Genomic DNA, 21,024 nt, shown 5'->3' with positions numbered 1-21,024 from the left:
GCAACAGAATGAGTCACGGCTGTGACTTCACCATTGCCCTTATTTTAAACTCCGTCCAGCGAAAGTGTTCCCGAGTTCTGACAGAGACTGTTAGCCAGGGCTGGGTTCGCCTTTGACTCAGTGATGTGTCAGTTCTCTACCGGAAACTCGCATTCTTAACGCCAGTCATCATAAACTTGGCAAGAAACCTTCTGGAGAGGTGTTGGTATTTGGTAGATTTATTTTTTTTTCCAGCTGCCCATGAAAAACAAACTCAGAAATCGGTTTTATTTTCCCCCTTCCCCTTTGAAAATTTGTTTTGGAATAGTTTGTCATTCCTCCATCTGCAGAATGCTCTTCGTTGATCTGGAAAGCGTAGTTTGCTTGGGGCCATGGCAAGGTGACTGTGGCCCCGAATGAGGGGCAAAACAAACTGGGGCGCGTGCCTGTTGGGGTGATGAAAACCTCTTAGCTGGTGCTAGGTGGTGGGTGGCTGGCCCTGGCTGGTGACCACAGGCCTGCACTTCAAATATGACGGGTTTTACTTGAAGTCTTCTGAGGTCTTTGAGCATGCCTGTCCAGTTACTCACTGAAGAAGGTAACTCTTAGTGTTCAGTAGTTTTGTGCCAAGAGAATGCTCAGGTTTCTGAGGAACTTCCCAGAAACCTAAAGGCCATACCCCTTCCTAAGAACAGGGGCTTCCATTCTTTGGTTTATTCTTATAGTGGATGAGTGCTCTAATGGACTGTACTTCTAATTTGATGTAAATAACTTCTTGAAGGCATGGCTATGTTTTACTCATGCATTTCCTGACGTTCAGCACTGGGAAAACCTGAGCGAGATGATGGTGTGGAAATAGGGACCCGGGCTAATCCTGGTCTTATAGACTATCCAAGGATTAGGTCAAAACTGCAAGTTAGTTACTAGCTGAGATCTTGGCTAGAAAATTCACCTCTGCATCTCTGTATGAACTTGAAGAAGAGATTCACTACCGCAGTGGCTTTTCTTTTGCTGGTCATCAGAAACACTTGGTAACTTTGTTTTTCTCTACTCTTTCCAGGGTCCCATCCTGAAGATGGGCCTCAGTAGGTCTTGGTGGAACTCTGAGTATGGGAATTTTTTTCCCCTCAAAGTTCATTGTTGTCAAGGGTGAGGACTGGTACGTGTAACCCTCCCTGTCCTCTGTGAGTACATTTACAGCTGACTAGATGAAGAGTGGGGCTAAAGACTGAAGAGTTAAGTTGATTCCCAAGCTCACTGATACAGTTTTGGATAGGACTTGGCTCTGTGCTCACCACTGGGAGAAACTTCTTCTCATCATCTGGGTCTCTCCAGAGGGCAATGGTGAAATTTTTGGGCCTCTTCAATAGTGAACAAGAGCAAGGATATATTAGTTACTTTTTTGTTGCTGTGGTAAAAATACCGTGATCAAAAATATATCTTAAGAAAGGTGTTTACTTTGGTTCACAGTTCTAGAGGGCTAAGAGTCCATCATGGTTGGGAAGCATGGCAGCAATTGGCAGGCATCTTGGCAGGAGAAGGAAGCCAAGAGATCACATATCCAATTTCAAACACAAAGCAGAGAGCAAACTGGGAGTGAGGTGAGGCTTTAAGCCCTCCAAGCCTACCTACAGTGTTGCTCTTCCTCTAGCAAGGCTGAACTTTTCCATTACCACCCCAAACTGGGGACCCCCCAACTAGGGAATCAAGTGTTTAAATGCCCAAGCCTTTAGGAGACTGTGGTGATTGAATAGTAATGGCCCCATTGACTCATGTGTTTGAATGGTTGACTTATAAGTGGGTACTATTAGAAGGTGTGGCCTTGTTTGAGTAGGTGTGGCTTTGTTGGAGGAACTCTGTTACTGTGGAGGCAGGCTTTGAGGTCTTATATGCTCAAGCTACACCCAGTGTGATACACAGACTCCTTTGGCTGCCTACAGATCAAGATATAGAACTCTCAACTTCTCCAGCACCATGCCTGTACACCACCATGCTTCCTGCCATGACAATAACAGACTAAACCTCTGAAACTGTAAGCCAGCCCCAATTAAATGTTCTTTTTTATAAGAGTTGCAGTGGTCCTGGAGTCTCTTCACAGCAATAGAAAGCCTAACGCAGACAGAGACATTTCTCATTGCAAATCTCCATGATGGGTAAAGTAGAAAACATGACCTGTTTGTAACTTAGACTAAGAGGTAAATATCCCATCACTTTGCTATATGCTATTTTTTGGAAATGAATCTTTTGGTTTGTCTTATATTCAAGTGTGTCTATTGATTACCAAGAACCAAGGACCACTGGGAGCCGTCTTAGAGGATGCCCAACATAGCATCTCAGAGGTGAGTTGGAGAATGTTATGGAGCAAGAATAGTGGGAAGGCAAGAGAATAGTCAGAGGGTAACAAAAAAGCAGATACTGGGTAGGTGATGGCATGGTAACGATGATGATTTGGGATATTTATAGTAGTAGATTTGTTTCTCCTTATTCATTTAATCCATTACAGATTGCTTTGGGTTCTGTGCCATCAGGTCACTACATCGTGGGCCATTTGGGGATTCTTCTCCATGTCATATTAACTGGGAACCCAGGAGATAAGAACCATTCTATGAAATAGTGTTGTGTGCCATGGCAAAGGGGGAAGATACAAAGAAGCTGTTAAAATTTCAGATTTCTGCATAGATTATTTCCTTTCTCATTTCGTTGGCCGAGTTGTACTATCTGGCCTGTCCCACTTCAAAGGAGATGACAAGATCATGCATCTTAAGAGTGCCAATCCAGAGGTACATAGTCATCACTTAGTCAGATCCTTGACAACTCCACAGGGGCAGCCAGAATGCTACCTTGCCCACCGGGAACTGCCAATGGTTACTGAATCAACTGATGTGGTCACGCTAGTCTTGCCAGGGCTGAGGGGGGGTGGTATGATGCATAGTTCCACTGCAGTGAGTCAAAGAGAGCTGAAACAGTAGAGAGATGGAAGGGAAACATTGTGATTTCTGTATCAGGCACAAGCGAAGCTTGAATGGTATCATGGTGTTTTTTTCTTTTCTTAAACTTTAGTTAATTGTGTGTCTACCAGATTGTGACAGGATATTTTGCCTTATCCGTCATCACTAGATTTATGTATTGGTGATAAACTCAGAAATGACCAGTGAAAACTGACTTTGTGTGTTTCTTCAATATCATGTTGAAACAATAATCCCCTTTCGATAGTTTTGTTCTTAATGCCAAATGAATGAGAATATCATGAGAACTGCGAAAGCTTGGAGAACACTTGTGTGCATTTGTTTTATTTCTTTTTTCATTCACTGTTTTTGGAGATGTGGAGATAATCAACTCTGTTTCTGCTTCAGTCCCAAATTTACTCTGGAAGACCAGCTTCCATTTCCCTTTCTCAGTTCAATGTTCCGAGCAATGTTCCTGGAACTTGGGAAACTGTAAAGTGATGTGTAGATGCAAGGATCTTCTACCGGAGCTGCTAATTCTGAAAGATAAACTGGCGACGTCATGTGTATTTTATTGGTAACTGCTGGTCTGGCATCCAGGAGTAGATGAACTGAAACTGGATAACGGGGACATCCATTATGTTGGCCTTCACAGAATCTCGCTTCTGTTTCCTTTCTTTTCTTGAGTGCTGGAGATGGAGCCCAGGACCTTGCACATGTTAGGGAAGCGCTCTGCCACTGAGCCCCTAGTGCCTGGCACTGGAGAATAACTGATAGAGAATAACTATGGTCATCCGATGGTCATTGGCTCAAGCGATGGTTATTTTCGTCTCCATCTCTCATTTCTTATTCTGACTTTTTCATTTTCCTCCTCTGAGAGTTCGAGTTGATTCAGAGACTTTGTCTCTACTCAGAACCAGGTAAAGACACAGGAAGGAAAGGCTTGGCAGTGCTATCTCCACGGATAATGTGCTAATAGGATTTCAGGTAAGTCGGGCAATGGTGGCGCACGCCTTTAATCCCAGCACTCGGGAGGCAGAGGCAGGCGGATCTCTGTGAGTTCGAGACCAGCCTGGTCTACAGAGCTAGTTCCAGGACAGGCTCCAAAGCAACAGAGAAACCGTCTCGAAAAACCAAAAAAAAAAAAAAAGAAAAAAAAAAGAAAAGGATTTCAGGTAACAGGTGGGCTGGAGGGATGATTTCCAGCCTTCTCTAAGACCTGAAAGCCCATCCCTTCAGAAGGCTGACCTTACACATGATCCAGGGAAGGTTAGCAGAGATTCTAAATATTTTGAATTATCTTGACAGTGCAGGTGTTTGGTAGTAGAGGTTTGATATAATATAATATTTGAGTAATTCAAAAAATATTTGTAGGTGATATAATTTTCTACATTTCTAAATATTGGGACATAGCTTGATTGATTGCTTGGTACTTTTTTAACCTTCAAAATTCAATAAAGTTAGTATCAAAATTTAAAAATTACTAACTTGGGATATCCACAGCAAATATCTATCTATTGGTTCTATCAAGGAGACTGGTATTTTTAGTTCTGGGATGGCACTGGAATTATGCTTATGAAGAATTTCTTTCTATTTGGAAACATGCAGGGATGATAGGCTGTAAAACCAAACCTGTAAAGTAGCTTTATCTGTGTTTGAACCAACATCCTTTGGAGTTCCTCAACAGTGCTGTAATAATTTGCATTTTTACTGGGTGTTAGTATTTTTTTTCAACTAGGATCTTAAAGTTAATTCTCCGAGGAGTTGATTTAATCCATACCTCTGAGAAGATTATACTGTCTGATAACAAGTCAGTTCCAGGCATTTCCATGTAAAATGCTTTAGGAGGCCAATCCTTCTATACCCCCCCATTATATAAGTATGCTTATTTTTCTAGGCATTGAATTCCAGGTTAGTGTATATGTCGTTCAGCTGCTGAATTACTACATATGCAAATCCTTCTGAGTTCATAACATGTATACTAACATGTTAATCCTCTCTGAGCTGTTAAATGATTTCTTATCGTGGTCAAACAAACAACAAACTCACTGCCCCAAAGTGGGCTTTCAGTGATTTCCACCGGTGTGTGTTTTGTCTTTGAGTGGTTGGGAGAAGCGAGTTTCTCTTGCTCTTCCTGGGGTGGGGAGGTGGTGCTGCTCCTGATTTGTATGGAGCACAACCTGGATTCAGCTGTGGTCCTGTGTGATGATGAAGGTCGATGGTCCGCATAGATTGGCCAGGGCACCGTTATCTCCACTAGGAAAGTTGCTGCGTTGGTAGAGTGAACCCTTTCCTTGAGTCCAGCTGCATCGGACTCTAAAAGAATTACGAAGGGTGATGCAAAGCTTTCTCCACTTGCTGATAGGATTTTGGAAAGGCTTTGGCTTTCATCTTTCATTTTCATAGTTAAAGATGAAGACAACCTGAAAGGCGATCCTATTAAAGAAAAAATCCTGTTGAAACCCTAATGCGGGGATACTGATAAACGATGTCCTTTTTGTACTAGTGTACTTTAGCATCAGTTTGGCAGGCGTGAGCACTGAGGTTAAGACAGATAAAGTGGAGCAGCGTAGGTTCCAGGCCAGTGGCAATGGGGACACAGCTGCAGGAGGTGAAGCTGATGAAGTCCCTGCTAGGACGTTTGTGGTTGAGTGGCCTTCAGGGCCCGCACTCAGGTGGAGATCCAGCATTGCTGCAAATCCACAGAGCTTGGGGAGCGGTCATGTGTAGATGGATAAATTCCGGTGACATTTATGCATTTATTTGTGACCGAAGCCTCGGAGATGGTTGGTATTGCTCACTAATCATGGACTGTGAGACCCGTTATTGCAGCAGCATGAACATTGCGGTAATTGCTCCCAAACATTAGTATTAAGCAATATTAAATAGTGGGGGAACAGCCAATATTTTCTCTCTGGGAAATGGGAAGCCCGTCTCTATGACCCTTCAGGTAAGTACTCTGGATGGTAAAGTTGACAGAGGCTTAGTGAAGCAGCAATTATATCCAGCCTCCAATTAGCCGTGGTGTTGGAAGAGCGAATGGTGTTACTAATGTGACTAGCGGTACTTCTTGAAAGCCACGCTTATTTTGATTACACATGAGAGGGATGATTGGCAGAAAACAAACCTTAGAGTAGCAATGAACATTCTCTACTGGGTGATTGTCTTTAATTAAAAGTAAAATTACAGAGTAACAGTATTCATAATCTGATTAGATTTGTATGATCACAATTTAACCAAAATGCGAGGTTTTTGTTTTGTTTTGTTTTGTCTTTTGTTTGTTCTTGCTTTTGCTTTTGTTTTTTTGAGGCAGAGTTTCTCGGTAGCTTTTTGGAGCCTGTCCTGGAACTCATTTTATAGACCAGAATGACCTCAAACTCACAGACATCTGCCTGCATCTGTCTCCTGAGTGTGCACCACCACCAGGCAAATGAGTTATTCTTTAATGACACTTTTTGATACACATAATTTTAAGAGCATAATTGTACGGCTAAGGGACTATTGCAGAAATGTAAGGCTAAGGGTCTATGGCAGAATTGTATGGCTAAGGGACTATCGCAGAAAAGAAGGTGGAAAGAAAAAGTCAGAGGGAGGGCAGGGGAGAGCGCTGTGGAATGCTGTCTTCTTGACATGGTGTGACTGCTTTCATGAAGTCAACAGCAGCTGTGGTGACCGGCACAGATTTGCACAAGATCAAACCAGACAAAGTTCTGATATTGATGGGGTCAATGCTCTTTCTGTGTCTCACCATACTGAGGAGCTGGTGGCAGCGGATAGGTGCTGCGGGTGGGGGCAGATCATTCTTTTTTGAGGATGTGGCTACTGTTGGGTTTCTCTTTCTCCACACGTGCGTGCATATGGGTGACGCTATCGGGACCTGATAGGCCACTTAAAACAAAAAGGAGAGATTTAGTGCAGTGTGTTGTGAAGCCAGAGTCAAGATAATAGTCACCTTGGTTATATTTGCTCTCCTCTGGTGTTGAGAAAACAACTAACTTTGTCTTCTTTGGTTCTGTTCTTCTGGTCTGATCTAGTGCCGATCACTGGTTGAAGTATCGGCTGGAACACTTGCAGCAGGCTTAGGCGATACAGGGATGAGTGAGTGAGGCTAAGGATTTATTTATTTATTTATTATTTATTTATTATTTATTTATTAAGGATGAAACATTCAGTGGAGAACAGAGAGGAATAAACCAGAAATGAAGGAAAAAACAAGCAGTGCTGGGAAGGAGACTATCAGGCGTAGGCAGCGGGCAGGAAATTTTCTGGACATTTCCAGCTATATCCCATGAAATGACTAAAGCCAGCCAGCAGATCATACAGTAAGTCACGTAGGGACTGATCGAGCGCCGTAACACACTATGCAAGCCCGTCTCCATCGGGAAGGCGAATGCAGAACTGATGTTTGAACACCAGGGACTCACGCGTCACTTCGAGGAATGGGAACAATGAGGCATGGTGGGTCAGGCACTTTTGATTTTACCAGGTGATGATATTTGTGTCCTTCCAGTGAACACCTGTGAAGGTGGCAGAGCGGCCATGGCTAGGATCTCTTTCTGGACTAACCTGTTGCACTCTTGAGTCTGTGCCCCTGGAGACTTTTCTGATTCCTTTCTCATGAACCACAAACCAGGCTGCCTTGGGTGATAGTGCCACTTGGCCCCAATGGAGGAACAGCACCACCCACAGTTAGCCCGTCCCTTCTTTTCTTGCTCTTTAGGAAAGGACAGGTTTTTTTTCTCCCCCTTTTCCTTACTTATATACAGTGTAGTCAATTCCCAAACAGGCTGCCTTCATTTTTAAGTTTTTCTTAATCCATAGGCTTCTCTTTGTTTTCACTTTTTGGCCTGTGACTTTCTTTCTCTGTGTTTCAGAAGTAGACTAAACGGCTCAATCCTGACCAGCAGCAATCAAAATAATGTAAGTGATGTTGCTGTGTTGGGAAGAGAGACTGCACGCTTGGAGCCAATATCTCCATTTGCTTAATCCTCGGAAAGACCCAGAAATTCTACATAAAAATCTTTGCCTTTCCTGATTTCTCTATTGCCTACTTGAATATAACGCTGTTTTGATAACATCTGTGTTCAAGATAAAAGAATCAAATATTCATTCCTGTTTTTATAGTGTGTGTGTGGTGTACATATATATGTGCAAATTCACATGTGTGTAGGTGTGTGTGTGTGTGTGTGTGTAGGCCCAATGTTGACATCAGGTGTCTTCCTCTGTGTGTAGGTGTGTGTGTGCGCACGTGCACGCGTAGACCCAACATTGACATCAGATATCTTCCTCCATCACTCTGCACCTTGTGAATCGAGGCAGAGTCTATTCCTTGAACCCAGAGCCTGCTGATGTGAACAGACTCACCAGCCAGGTTGGTAAGGATTCCCTGTCTTTGCCCCTCTGGTGCTGGGATTATGGCAGGCTTTCTTGCCCACCTGGCATTGAAGAGGGTGCTGGGATTTTACACTCCACTCCTCATGCTTGTGTGGCAGGAGCCTTACCAGCTGAGCCATCTCCCTAGCCCTCATTCCTCTTTTCTTTTTTTTAAAGATAAAATCTTTTGCGAAGTACACTCTTACAGCACTATGCCTTATATCATATGTGAAGCACTGCTTTCCCGTCAGCCTGCTTTGAAGGAGCTGCTCTAGAAATTAACCCTCTGAGGATACCCACTTCTTTCTATCTGTTGGTTTTCTTTTGAATGTGTTTACTCACTGAGTAATTGCTGATGTGCCCTGTTGGTCTCCTTTCCTGTCTGCTGCTGTGATAAAGCCCTCTTATCAAAAGCAATTTAGGGGAGGGAAAGGATTTATCTCACATTACAGGTTAGGGTCCGTCATTGGGTGGGGGGGTCAAGGTAGGAACTCAAGAAGGAACTTGGAGTCGAAACCAAGGAGGGCAGCTGCTTGTTGACTTTCTTGTGGGTACATACTCAGCTAGCATTCTTTCTTTGTTACTTTCATTCTTAAAAAATTCATTTTTGAGAATTTCAGTGTATACAATGAGATATAATCATAATTACCCCTTACAACCCCCTGCAATTCTCTCCAGCTCACTCTCAAGATGCTCTCTCCCAACTTCATGTCTTTTTATTTTCTTTGTTTGATAACTTAGTAAGTGTATGCGTGTGGTGCCACCCACTGGAACCTGGGGAATGTACCAGTGACCACATCCCCAATAAAGACTGATTTCCTCCTGCCCCAGCAACTCTCCACAGCCAGTAACTGCTGACTGTTGGAGCGGTGGGCTGGAGATGAGCAGTTCCATCTGTGCTGGTCCTGGAAACCAAACTCAGCCACACTCCAGCCTGTTCTTCCTGAGAGCTTCATCTGTGAAGACAATGGATGTAGGAACTCACCTTTTCCTGGACTGAACAAGGAGGAAAGAAGGCAGATGGAACGGGAAAAAAAATGATTCATGTCTTTAAAATATTAATATGCCTTCCCCTCTCCAAACAAGGGTCTTACACATCAAATTTTGGGGTCTAGAAGGGAAGGGACCAGGAAGCCTTGAGTGACTGGGAATGACAGTGAAGAGGATTGTGCTCCAACCTAAGGAACTAAGGACAAGGTGGATGCTGGATTAAGGGAACCCTCTGGATGGGGGAGCCCCAGCTGTGATATCTGTAGGTTTCACAGAGATTCTTTACTGTAGAGAGAGAGTGATCAGGATAGTTCACACCCTGTGGGCCTCACCCAAGGGTCTAACTGACTCTTATCTCTGTTATCTTAAGGCAGAGCTGCTCTGGTTGCAGAACGCCACCCTTTGACTGGAAAGCTTCTGAGTCAAGAAACCACCAGTTGCCCCAAAAAGGAAGTAACAGAAGGTCATTCACAAGGGAACATTCCTTCACTTAGTGACTTGTCCAAAGGAGGAAGTGCAAATGCCTAATGACTCTCTTGACCTCCTAGGACACTGGATACTCTAGAAGAGGAAGCTGCACTAATAAGGTCGGGGGCTTTCCTGATACATTATATCTCACCAGTGTGAGAGTCTGACTGAGTGTTAATTAAGTTGGCATTACAGGTAGAGGACCCTGATGTCTAGAAATCTGTTCTCTCTTCATCCAGAGGGCGAGCAGTGGCTCTCCAGGGCTCTCTTTGTGACTTAAGAAAACAACAGACAAAGGAGGCTTTTGTAACATAACGAAATATGGAAAAGCTCTTGGTGAAACTTGACGAGGATGCCTTTGCAGCACATACATATATCAGATTGTGAGTGTGTGTGCATGTGTGCGTGCACACGTGCCCAGAGAGGTAGGCATTTATGGTTTTAAATCTTCAGCCGCCTCTGATTACCTTATTAGTTCGAATTGGCCTCTTTCAGGGAGACAGGCTGGAGAGAGGCTTTGAAGTTGTGAATGGGACCATGAAACAGACTAACCTCTGGGGGCTGGGAAGCAGCTGCCAGTGGGGGGTGTCTGGAAGCCTTCTCTCTTTATCTGCAAGGCTGCTGTAGGTTCATATGGATCTCTTAGGGACCCAGGCGACAGCAATAACCTGGCTTTAGGTTGTATAACCAGCAGGCAATCCAATAAAAAATATCAAACTGTTCAGAAGAATGGAGCACAGAAAGCCACCCTTCCCGACAACTTCCCTCCTCCCCCCTGCTCTCCTTTGCCTCAGTCCAGCTCAACCTTTCCCACAGCTGTGGAGAAGTAGTCTACAGGGTACTTAATTGGGTTCTGTGGTAAATGCCTTGGCCATTTCTGTCTTCAATGTTTAATAGATTGAGAGATTGAGCGGTGCTTTCCTCTAACCTGTGAATGTGATGTTATTTAATGAATTTCAGGATCTGAAGATGACCGCATCCTTGCTTATGCGGCCTTAAATTCAATGTCAAGTTTCCTTAGATGACACAAAGAGAGGACACAGTGAAGGAGGGGACCGTGTAAAGATGGAGGCATAAGTCAGAATCCACAAACACAAGGAGTCTTAGGTCCCCAGAAGTTGAGGAGAGAGGAAGGGTTCTCTCTTAGCCCTGACAGAGGAAGTGTGGTTCTGCTCAATACCTTGATTTGGGGCTTTTGGATTCCTTGGCTAGGAGAAAGAAGCTTCTGTTTGAAGTCACCCAGGTCGTGGGATTTTTGTCATAGCAGCCTTATGAGTCAGATACACTGCTGGGAGTTCTCACAGTGAGCATCTCTGGTTCTGAAAGGCAACAGTCCGGGCTCAGCCATGCATATCTGCTGAACTCTGGTTTTGTGTCCTGATGACCATGCCCCCACCTCCAATGCCTCCTGATGCTAGGAATAAATCTACAAGTAACCACAGCAATGGTGGTGTGTGTGAAGAACTGTTTTCTGTAATCTTCACAACAACCTATGTACATATATTTCTCTCTCCATCTTTCCCTCCTTCTTTGGAAATGGAGGGTTTGAATAGTGTAATCACTTGCTCAGATGATACACTGATGTAGGGGCAAAGGTCAGGGTTCAGGCCAATTTCCTTCTAGCTGTAAGTTCTGTGCTCTCAGTCATGATGCTGTACTAAGAGCATCAGCTGCATTTTAGACCCCGGCCCTGTGTTGTACAGCTGTGCTCTGTTAGGTTCCAGTCACTGGATGGTGAGTTCTGGGAGGAGGTAGACTTTGGTCAGGCAGGAAGAGCGCAAGACCCACAGGACATTGGGAGCATAGTGAAACAGCGCCAAGCATATGTCCCATCTTGGAGTAATGCATCCTGAGAAATGGACCAGAAATCTATCAGTCTTGGGGCTGGGGAAGATAGCTGTGCAGTTATCAGGACTGGAGTTAGAGCCCCCAGCACCCACTGGGTGTGGCAGTCTACCTGTAATCCCAGTGCTCATGTGAGGCAGAGATGAGATCCCCAGGGCAAGCTGGGTAAGTAACTAGGCTAGCTGAGTTGAGCTCTGGGTTCATAAGAGAACTTGCCTTAATATACGAGACGGAAAACAATGGAGGAAGACACATGTGTGAGCCGCCATATGCGTGTATACCTGCACATATGTGTACCCACAGAACGCATGCAAAGAATGCCTCAATCCTGACAGTAAACCTTCAGTTGTTCTTAGCCCGTTATATGTGTCAGGCAGGCATTGCTCTAAGTCTTTTTTTTTTTTAAATTCATTTATCTTATTCTTTTATGTGTATGGGTATTTTGCCTGCATACACAAGTATGTACACCAAATGCATGCCTGGTATATTGGATCCCCTGGAGTTTCAGACAGTTCTGAGCTTCCACGTGGGTGCATGGAAACCGAAATGGGGTCCTCTAGAGGAGCAGCCAGTGCTCTTAACCTCTGAGCCATCTCTCCAGCCCTGGCTCTAAGTCTTATGTGTATCACCTATCATGAAACAGGTGCTCAGTTAGTACCGAAGGTATAGCATAAAACTGCTTGCTTGATACTGAAGCATGGGAAAGTTGTTGGCTGAGAGAACAATGAGAGGAAGAAAGAGCTCTTGTCTCCAGGATGGAAGTTCTAGGTAGCTTACCAGGACTGTCAGGCTGGTAACACGGCTCAGGGGAGAAAAGTGCTTACTGCATCAATCCTGATGACCTGAGATTGATTCCTAGCACCCATATTGTAGAAGAGCACTGACTCCCTCAAACTGTCTTCCGACCTCCACACGTGAACTGTGACAAGTGTGTGCACCCACTAACGCACGCACACGCGCATGCACGCACACACACACACGCTGAGCAAATGTAACACAAAGAAAAAGATGTTTCTTTGTGGCATTGGGGTATGTGAGAGTGTATGATAGAATCTCTTCTCAGGAGAGAGGCAGGAGTCTAGTTATTAGAACAGGGGCCTGAGTGTATTCCTACTGTGCACTATGCATGATGCCATTGGCCACTGGACATTAAGAGTGTGGCAGCAGTGACTCAGCATGGGGGCCATCGAGAGCCTGTCCTTGAGATCCCATTAGGTCCAGTGAGGTGTGGAGTGCAGCTCAGGAAGTCCCTCCTGTCTGTGCACTTTATTCTCACTGATCTTATTGCAGCTAAGGAAGGGAGGGTTCCACTGGGCAGGACCACACCACACACACTGTCAGCTGAACAATAAGACAGTAGTGTTTACTTTTATCTACAATATTCTCTCCACTGGCTTTGTCAATACCTCCTAATTCATTAGGAGCTCCAGGCAGGCAGGTTCAGGCAGGGGTCCATGTAGCTCAGCATGTATCCATGCTTAGCATGTGCAAGGCCCTGCCTTTGATCTCTAGCACTGCACAAAAGAGAAGGAATCAGACAAACAAAATCAGTTTCTGTGGATTCAGAATCACCCGCAACCCCTGGTATCCCTACACCCCTGGAATCATCTCTTGTTACTTTCATGTAAAGGAAAACATAACACGGTGCCTCTTTCCCCTGGTGGGAGAACACCTCCATCTTGTGGTTAGTAGGAAGGTCCTAGCTCCCTCTGGTCTCTGCCTTGGCTGTCATGTGAGTTCCTGGATAGGCAGGACTGGACAGTCTCATCTATGCTGCCTGCCCTCCATAGTATACTTTAGCATTTTCAAAGTCCTCTCAAAATAATTGTTTCTTTTGTTCTTCCAAATAGCTTTTTAAGGTTTTAATTATATACACTAATGATACATAGTAATGGGTTTCATTTGGCATTTCGTATGTATATATTCTGATTATATTCACCTCCCATCACCTCTTTTTGTCCCCCTACCACGTGGCAGGTGAGCCTCTCCTCTTTCCAAGTATTTCCTCTGTGTGTGTGTGTGTGTGTGTGTGAGCGCACACACACATGCATGCATTCTTGTGTGTGTGTGCCTGTGTCTGTGTGTGCCTCCCAGTGAGTTTCATTAGGGTTGCTTGCAGGAACATGGATGAGAATTATTTATAAGAGTGTAGGCTCCTCACCAGTGTCCCTATGTACCCCAGCAACCATTACTTGCATCTACGTCTTCAGAAAGAGGCGAGACCCTTGAGAGATCCTCCTCTTGGTCATCATTAACTGCCTATAAGTCCCCTAGTGTGCCACATATTACGTGTGATATGAGGGAGTTTGATCAATTAGACCGGACCCTAGAAATCTGTGACGCCCTTACCTTAGGAACACTTAACCACCCCATACCCTGCTGTGCCTCACCCCTAATTTCATAAGCATGGGAGAAAACAGCGTGCAAATGACAGCAGAAAGCTGGCCCAAGCAACTTCATTAGAGCACGCCAGTGGACTTTATCTAGATGGTTCACTTTGCCTTATATACTTGTTCCCTGTTAATATACTTCAGAGACTGAGGTTAATATACTGCAGAAGCTATACCTTAATATTCGGACTACTTCTTTGAGAAATTAGAGGACTCCAACAATGGATTATAATTTGAGGGTAGGGTTGATGTTGTAGGATAGCATATTAGAGAGTGGTCCCATTTTGTCTATGTAAGAAAATAAAATCTATAAAATATAGTTAAATGATTTTTAAAATTTAGTGCCCAAAGGATAAACTTCAATGTTTGGGCATTTGCTTTGGTAACATGTATAGATAATTTGAGATATATGAAATGCTACAAAAACCAATGTGGTCAAGCACACCAATAGCCCTAACATTCGGGAGGCTGAGGCATAAAGATCACGAGTTCAAGGCTAGCCTCTGCTGCACAGAGGGTCAGGGTAGAGGATCTGAGTGATGACGTTCATTGCCCAGAGTGATGTGAAAGAAGGGTCTTGATGGAATAGACTACATCCCTGGGGACAGTCTCTAAGCAGGAAGTGCTAAGGCAGATCCTTGATGTATATCCGCCAATTTCTTCCTGGGCTGCTTTCTCCTTCAAAGTGGCTCAGGAGGGCTGGGGATAGAGCTCACAACTGATGAAGTGCTTACTTACCATGCACTAAGCCCTGGGGTTCAGGTCCCTAGTGCTGCATCAATTGAACATGGTGGAACCTAACTGTAATCTCAGTACTGGGGATGTAGAGATGGGAGGATCAGAAGTTCGAGGTCAAACTCCCCAGATAGGGGAGTTTGAGGCCAACCCGTGTTAGAGGCTTTGTTTAGGGGGAAAAAAAGAAGTAAAAGATAAAAGAAGAAGAAAATTTCTCATGAGACTGCAAGCCCCACAGAGACAAAGCCCCTTTCAGTCTTGATTGTTGCCGAATCTGTGCGGCCAGAGCAGCTGAAAAGCAAGGATTCTGCTACTTGTGGGGGAAAAAATTAAATAACAGGTGCCTAAGGGTGGTGAGAAGTGGGGGGGGGTCTTTATTAGAGCAAGTAAAGCTGGAAATTTTAGAGTTGAGTACTTGTGGTGGTGTTTGGTCATGACCATGATGCTAAGAATATGTCATTTGAAACTAACCAGGCACAGTGACGTCAGGGTGAAGCGGGTAAAGTTTGTGGTCTACAGACTGGTTTGCAGCCAAGTCGTTTTAGGGAGTTCATAAAGTATAGTTGTGAGACTGGGGATAATGCGTGTGTAACGCCTGAGTTCCACACACAATTATTTCCATCATTGTCAGGGTATTCCTTGTAAAACGCGGAAACAATTGTGTAGTCTCTCAGTGGTTCTCAGGCTGGGTGACTGGCCTCCAAGGGACATTGGGCAGTGGTTAGCAGTATTGTTAATTGTTATGGCTTTGGGAAAGGTTCGACTCGCATGTAGTGGGTAGAAGGCAGGGCTGCAGCTAAGCACACTGTGATGGGTAGGGTTATCCTGACATAATCTAGGATCACTGGGAAGGGAGTCTCAGTGAGGGATTATCTAGATTAGGTTGGACTTTGGGTGTGGCTATGAGAAGACCCACCCATTGTGGGTGGCACCATTCCCTTGGCAGAGGATTATGGACTGTGTAAGAGTAGAGAAAGTGAGCCGATCAGCAGCAAGCCTACATGCATTCATTGCTCTGTTCCTGATTACTGATGTTACCTGATGGGTTGTAATGTGGCACTGTGAGCCCTTTCTCCCTTAAGATGCCCTTTTCAGGGTGTATTCTCACTGCAACAGAAGAGAAGAAACTGAGACGAATACAATGCATGAAGAATTATCTGACACATGGTCTTGACAGTGCTGGGCTTGGGAAAGCTCGTCTTGGTCACTTGTGAAGGTCTTCTGTTAACATATTGAAGGGGTTGAGGTACAGTTCAGTGGGATAGGATGCACTTAGCATGTATGAGTTCCTCCATTCAATCCTGAGTACTACTTACATGAAGTACAAACAACAAATTTGTGTTGGTGAAGTATCTTACATTGATTCAAATATTACTTTTCAGAGTCTGTTAATGCAAATCAAAAAATTAGTTTTTTTTAAAATAAATTTGGTACTTAGGTTTCCAGTTTAAATTATTAGCAATTTATCAATATCAGAAGTTCTTTTGATTGCTTTATTTATAAACTTTAATATCAGTATCATGAATTCTTTCCACTGATACATTTATAAGATTTTTTGTTTTGTTTTGTTTTTATTGTTGTTTTGAGGCAGGGTCTCTCTGTGTAGCTCTGGCTGTCCTGGAACTTGCTCTGTAGACCGGCCTGGCCTGAAACTCTCAGAGATCCACAAGCCTCTGACTCCCGGATGCTGGGATTAAAGGTGTGTGTCATCAGTGCCCAAATTTTTATAAGATTAAAAACCTGTTGCTTGGCTGGGGATATAACTCTGTTGGTGGAGCACTTGCCTAGCAGGTATAAGGCCCTGGGTTCAGTCCTCATCACCCTATGAACAGGGTGTTGTGGTTCATGCTTGGAATTCTAGCACTTGGAAGATGGAGAGAGGAGGATCGGGAGCTCAAGCTCATCCTTGACCCCATAGCAAGTTGGAGGCCAGCCTTGGCTACGAAACAGCAGCTTATGGTTTGCTTCCCCAGTTCATTAGGTGTAGACCCAATGAGTCCGGCCTGAGCTCAGTTACAACAGCCACACAATAAAGGTATGTTTAACTTGTTCAGAGATTGGCCAAGTCTACGTGACCAGTTTTCTGGTGCTCATTGATATGAAGCTAAGGCACAGTTGTCTGTCTCACATATACTTACTCTGATGTTTAGAGTAGTAGACTTTCTTGTCTTCCCTGTTACTAAAGTTTCCCATTTTCTATGGAAGAATATTGTGCATTTCTGTGGAAGAAGAGAGTTGGAAAGTTGGGGTAATTCCATGATTTCCTTGACTTTCTCACAGATGTTGTGAAATGCATCATATTGGAATAATTGTCAAGGGCGGAGAAAGCCTTTGAAGATACTTTGTGGTTGTGTTCATTGGCTTAAGAGTCAACTTCTTTTCCTGGACATCTCATGACACATCTGCAGTTCGCTTCTGAGGATCACAGATGCTGCCCTTGGTGGTCTGAAGGGCCTCATTACAGGGAGCAGGAGCCGATACACGCTAAATCCGTGTTTCATGTTCGTGGCATTGTTATTAATGTTGGGATGCTGTTACAGCCGTAGCTCATGTGACAAAGACTGGTGCCCCTGCTTCGTTTGTGTCGTGCATGAAGATCATCCTAGGTGATCTTCAGGGGTCACTCATCTTTATCACAGCACCCTGAAGTAGATGCTATTGTGTCCATCTGAGGCAGGAACCATACTTGGAAAGGTTAATCCGTTTGTCTATGGTTGTGTAACCAGGGAGCAGGAAGACCTGGAAAAGTCACCACTCCACTAATGACCTTTCCTGTTTCCAGAGGAGAAGTTGGGATGAAGTAGTACTTTAGTGGCTAGCACCTAGAAATCTGACCTTCGCCCTCAGTTCCCACAGCCCAGTATGATGACAGCATCTCTTAAAGCTGGGCCTGGAGAGAGAAGACATCTGAAGGTAGAAGAGGCGGAGTTCAAGAAGGCTGACGCTGCTTAGCCATCTTCCCTCTTTGCCAGCACAGGGGGCGGGATGTGGGACATCAAATACGTACTAGTGTGTGCAAACAGAGGAGGTTGCTCGAGGCCATCTGGCTTCTGTAGTCCAGACCTCTGTGCTCAGTGGGCTGCTCCAGGTATATCTGATGGCCCTCTGGGCTTTTGGGAGCTCTGGACATCTGGGTAGCAATTTTGTGGAGACACACTGTCCATATCCAGGAAACTGGGAGTTGAGATCTCTTCTGGTCGCCCTCCCCCTCCCTGCCCCCCTTTCTCCTATTCTCTGTGTGTTTGCACATGTACGTGAATATTTCCATCACACCCACTCAGGGTGATGGGAACCTGCAGTCTTCCCCTGGGGACACTAGGATCCACCTGATAGATCTCAGGTCCCTTTGGTCTGTGAACGGATTAAGCACATGCGTCAGTGCCAGTGGTAGCATTGCGTTTGGGTTTTAGGATCTGTTTTACTGATGAAGCAATAGAGCAAAAAGAGGGGTCAGTAAGCCCAAGAGGACTCAGCCAGTGCTGGAGAACTGACTTTCTATCTTGGATTGTCTGGTGTCAACATCTGTGCCACCATCTGCAAGCACTGACCGCTTTTATGTTTGCATCTGGGGCACCTGGCAGCTAATGCGTGTGAGCCTTGCTTGCCCTCAGCGCGATGTAGTTTGTAAGGAATTCCAGGAGAGTGGCAGGCATCCTTGGTCGTTGATACTTGGCTGTGGCCAGAAGAAAGGCTTTTGTTCTCAGGACCTCTGCTCTGTTTGTGTCCCCAGCGTCTGAATTTCCCAGCCTGTAGCTGAGTTTCACAATCTCTTTTCCGAGCTGGTCCAGGAACACTTTCTGAACATTTTCCTGGTGCTGTTTAACTTTCACTTTCTGCAGTTCTTTCAGGCTAATAGCCTCCCAGTGGGGCTGCCAATGTGTCCTGACAGGAAGGGATGCACCCTGGATGCAGCTCCAATCATCGGTGCTGGCTCCTTGTGGGCACTTCAAAGGCTGCTGTGTGGGCTGTGTGAGCTTCTTTGCATTTCCAGTTTTCTTTTTCTTTTTCTTTTTTTTTTTTAGGGGTGCAATGAACTTTATTGATGGTATTCAAGAGAGTAGGGCTCCCTAAGCCCCTCCTGCTATTCTGGGGGTCTGGGATGGAAACTGTGAGGGAGATGCTCAGTGTCAAGGGTTGAGTTAGGACAGGGACTGCTCAGCAGCCGAGGGCCTCTCTCTTGCTGTGTCCTTGCTGGGATGGGTGGTCCAGGGTGGGCTTCTTACTCCTTGGAGGCCATGTAGGCCATGAGGTCCACCACTCTGTTGCTGTAGCCAAATTCACTGTCGTACCAGGAAATGAGCTTTACAAAGTTGTCATTGAGAGCAATGCCAGCCCCAGCATCGAAGGTGGAAGAGTGGGAGTCACTGTTAAAGTCACAGGAGACAACCTGGCCTCAGTGTAGCCCAGGATGCCCTTTAGTGGGCCCTCGGATGCCTGCTTCACCACCTTCTTGATGTCGTCATACTTGGCAGCTTTCTCCAGGCGGCATGTCAGATCGACGACGGACACATTGGGGGTAGGAACACGGAAGGCCATGCCCGTGAGCTTCCCGTTCAGCTCTGGGATGACTTTGCCCACAGCCTTGGCAGCGCCAGTGGACGCAGGGATGATGTTCTGGGCAGCACCACGGCCGTCTCGCCACAGCTTCCCAGAGGGGCCATCCACAGTCTTCTGGGTGGCCGTGATGGCATGGACTGTGGTCATGAGTCCTTCCACGATGCCAAAGTTGTCATGGATGACCTTGGCCAAGGGGGCTAAGCAGTTGGTGGTGCAGGAAACATTTCTGACAATCTTGAGGGAATTGTCATACTTGTCATGGTTCACACCCATCACAAACATGGGGGCATCGGCAGAAGGGGCGGAGATGATAACCCTTTTGGCCCCACCCTTCAAGTGGGCCCCAGCCTTCTCCATGGTGGTGAAGACACCGGTCGACTCCACAACATACTCGGCGCCAGCATCCCCCCATTTGATGTTGGCAGGATCTCGTTCCTGGAAGATGGTGATGGCCTTCCCGTTGATGACAAGCTTCCCATTCTCAGCCTTAACTGTGCCTTTCAACTTGCCATGGGTGGAGTCATACTGGAACATGTAGACCATGTAGTTGAGGTCGATGAAAGGGTCATTGATGGCAACAACCTCCACTTTGCCAGAAGTGAAGGCAGCCCTGGTAACCAGGCGTCCAATACGGCCAAATCCGTTCACTCCGACCTTCACCATCGTGTGAGGCTAGCACTGCACGAAAAGAAGCGGCTGTCTCTAGAACAGGGAGGAGCAGAGAGCCGCATTTCCAGTTTTCTATCTGAAGTGTGAGAAGCTAAAAGCACACATTACACACATTAACACAGACAATTTGTTACAATTCCAAGGGATTCAGGGGATCCAAATTTTGTCCAAACACCGACTTTCCCATACATAACTGATATGTTCTTTATTGGGTTTTATCCATCTTCGACAGGTTGTGTGTTTTATTTAGACTTGCTGCTCTGATAGAACTGTTTGCTTGAGGGTAGAAATAATTTGTTTTGGCCCTCAGTTCTAGAGGTCTTAGTCCATAGCCTGTTGATTCATGATAAAGTAGAATATTATGGCAGTGGGAATATGCGCAGAGGCTACTCACTTCTCTCTCTATCTCTCCAGGGTCTCACTAGATAGCCCCAGCTAGCTTGAAGCTTGTGATGTAGCGCAGGCTGGCCTCAAAATTATAGATCCCCACCTGCCTCTGCCTCCATAGTGCAGGGATTAAAGGTGTGCACCACCAAGCCCAGCCCAGTCCTAGATGATTCTCAGTCCAGTCAAGTCGACAAAAAATCACTACACTATAGCATTTCATGAAGAAGGTTCTTTTAAATACAAAAAGGCATTAAAATAGTCTTATATTAGCAACTGTAAAACTTATAAACTTACCATCTGGGGTTTTGAAGTAAATGAGGAAGGTTTAGAATTAGTGTTGATGCCAATGGAAAGGTTTTGACCCCTTTATGGGGGGGGGGAGTGTCCTGATTCTTCTTCCCTCCCTGCCTTATGGACTTTCACTCCGTACCTTCATTTGTACTGAATTCATAAAGTGGGCAAGATCCCCTGCCCTTCTTGGAGGAATTACTAGTGAAAGGATATATTTCAGGTGACATTTTAATAGCAGTAGGAATGTTGGGTCATTATTTTTCCGTTTTACTTTAAATAAAGGTTATTGGGAAAGTGCTTGGGGAGCTCTGTACCCCACAGGAAAACCTGGGCTCATCATTATCCTTTTCTATTGGCCTTGGAATTGCACACGGCAAATTGTCCCTCAAGTTCAT

At 45.2% G+C, this 21,024-nt stretch overlaps 1 protein-coding gene and 1 pseudogene across 5 annotated transcripts in view; one reads left to right on the top strand and one right to left on the bottom strand.

Annotated features, from left to right (window-relative positions):
• The window catches only part of Ltbp1 (latent transforming growth factor beta binding protein 1), a 390,073-nt gene that overhangs the window by 117,010 nt on the left and 252,039 nt on the right, over positions 1 to 21,024 (top strand). The window lies entirely within an intron of this gene.
• LOC130877768 (glyceraldehyde-3-phosphate dehydrogenase-like) lies at positions 18,751 to 19,945 on the bottom strand (annotated as a pseudogene).

Source organism: Chionomys nivalis, chromosome 1, assembly GCF_950005125.1.
Source record: "Chionomys nivalis chromosome 1, mChiNiv1.1, whole genome shotgun sequence".
NCBI lineage: Eukaryota > Metazoa > Chordata > Mammalia > Rodentia > Cricetidae > Chionomys > Chionomys nivalis.
Note: the sequence above shows the minus strand (reverse complement) of the source record. Positions and strands in the feature narration are given on the sequence as shown.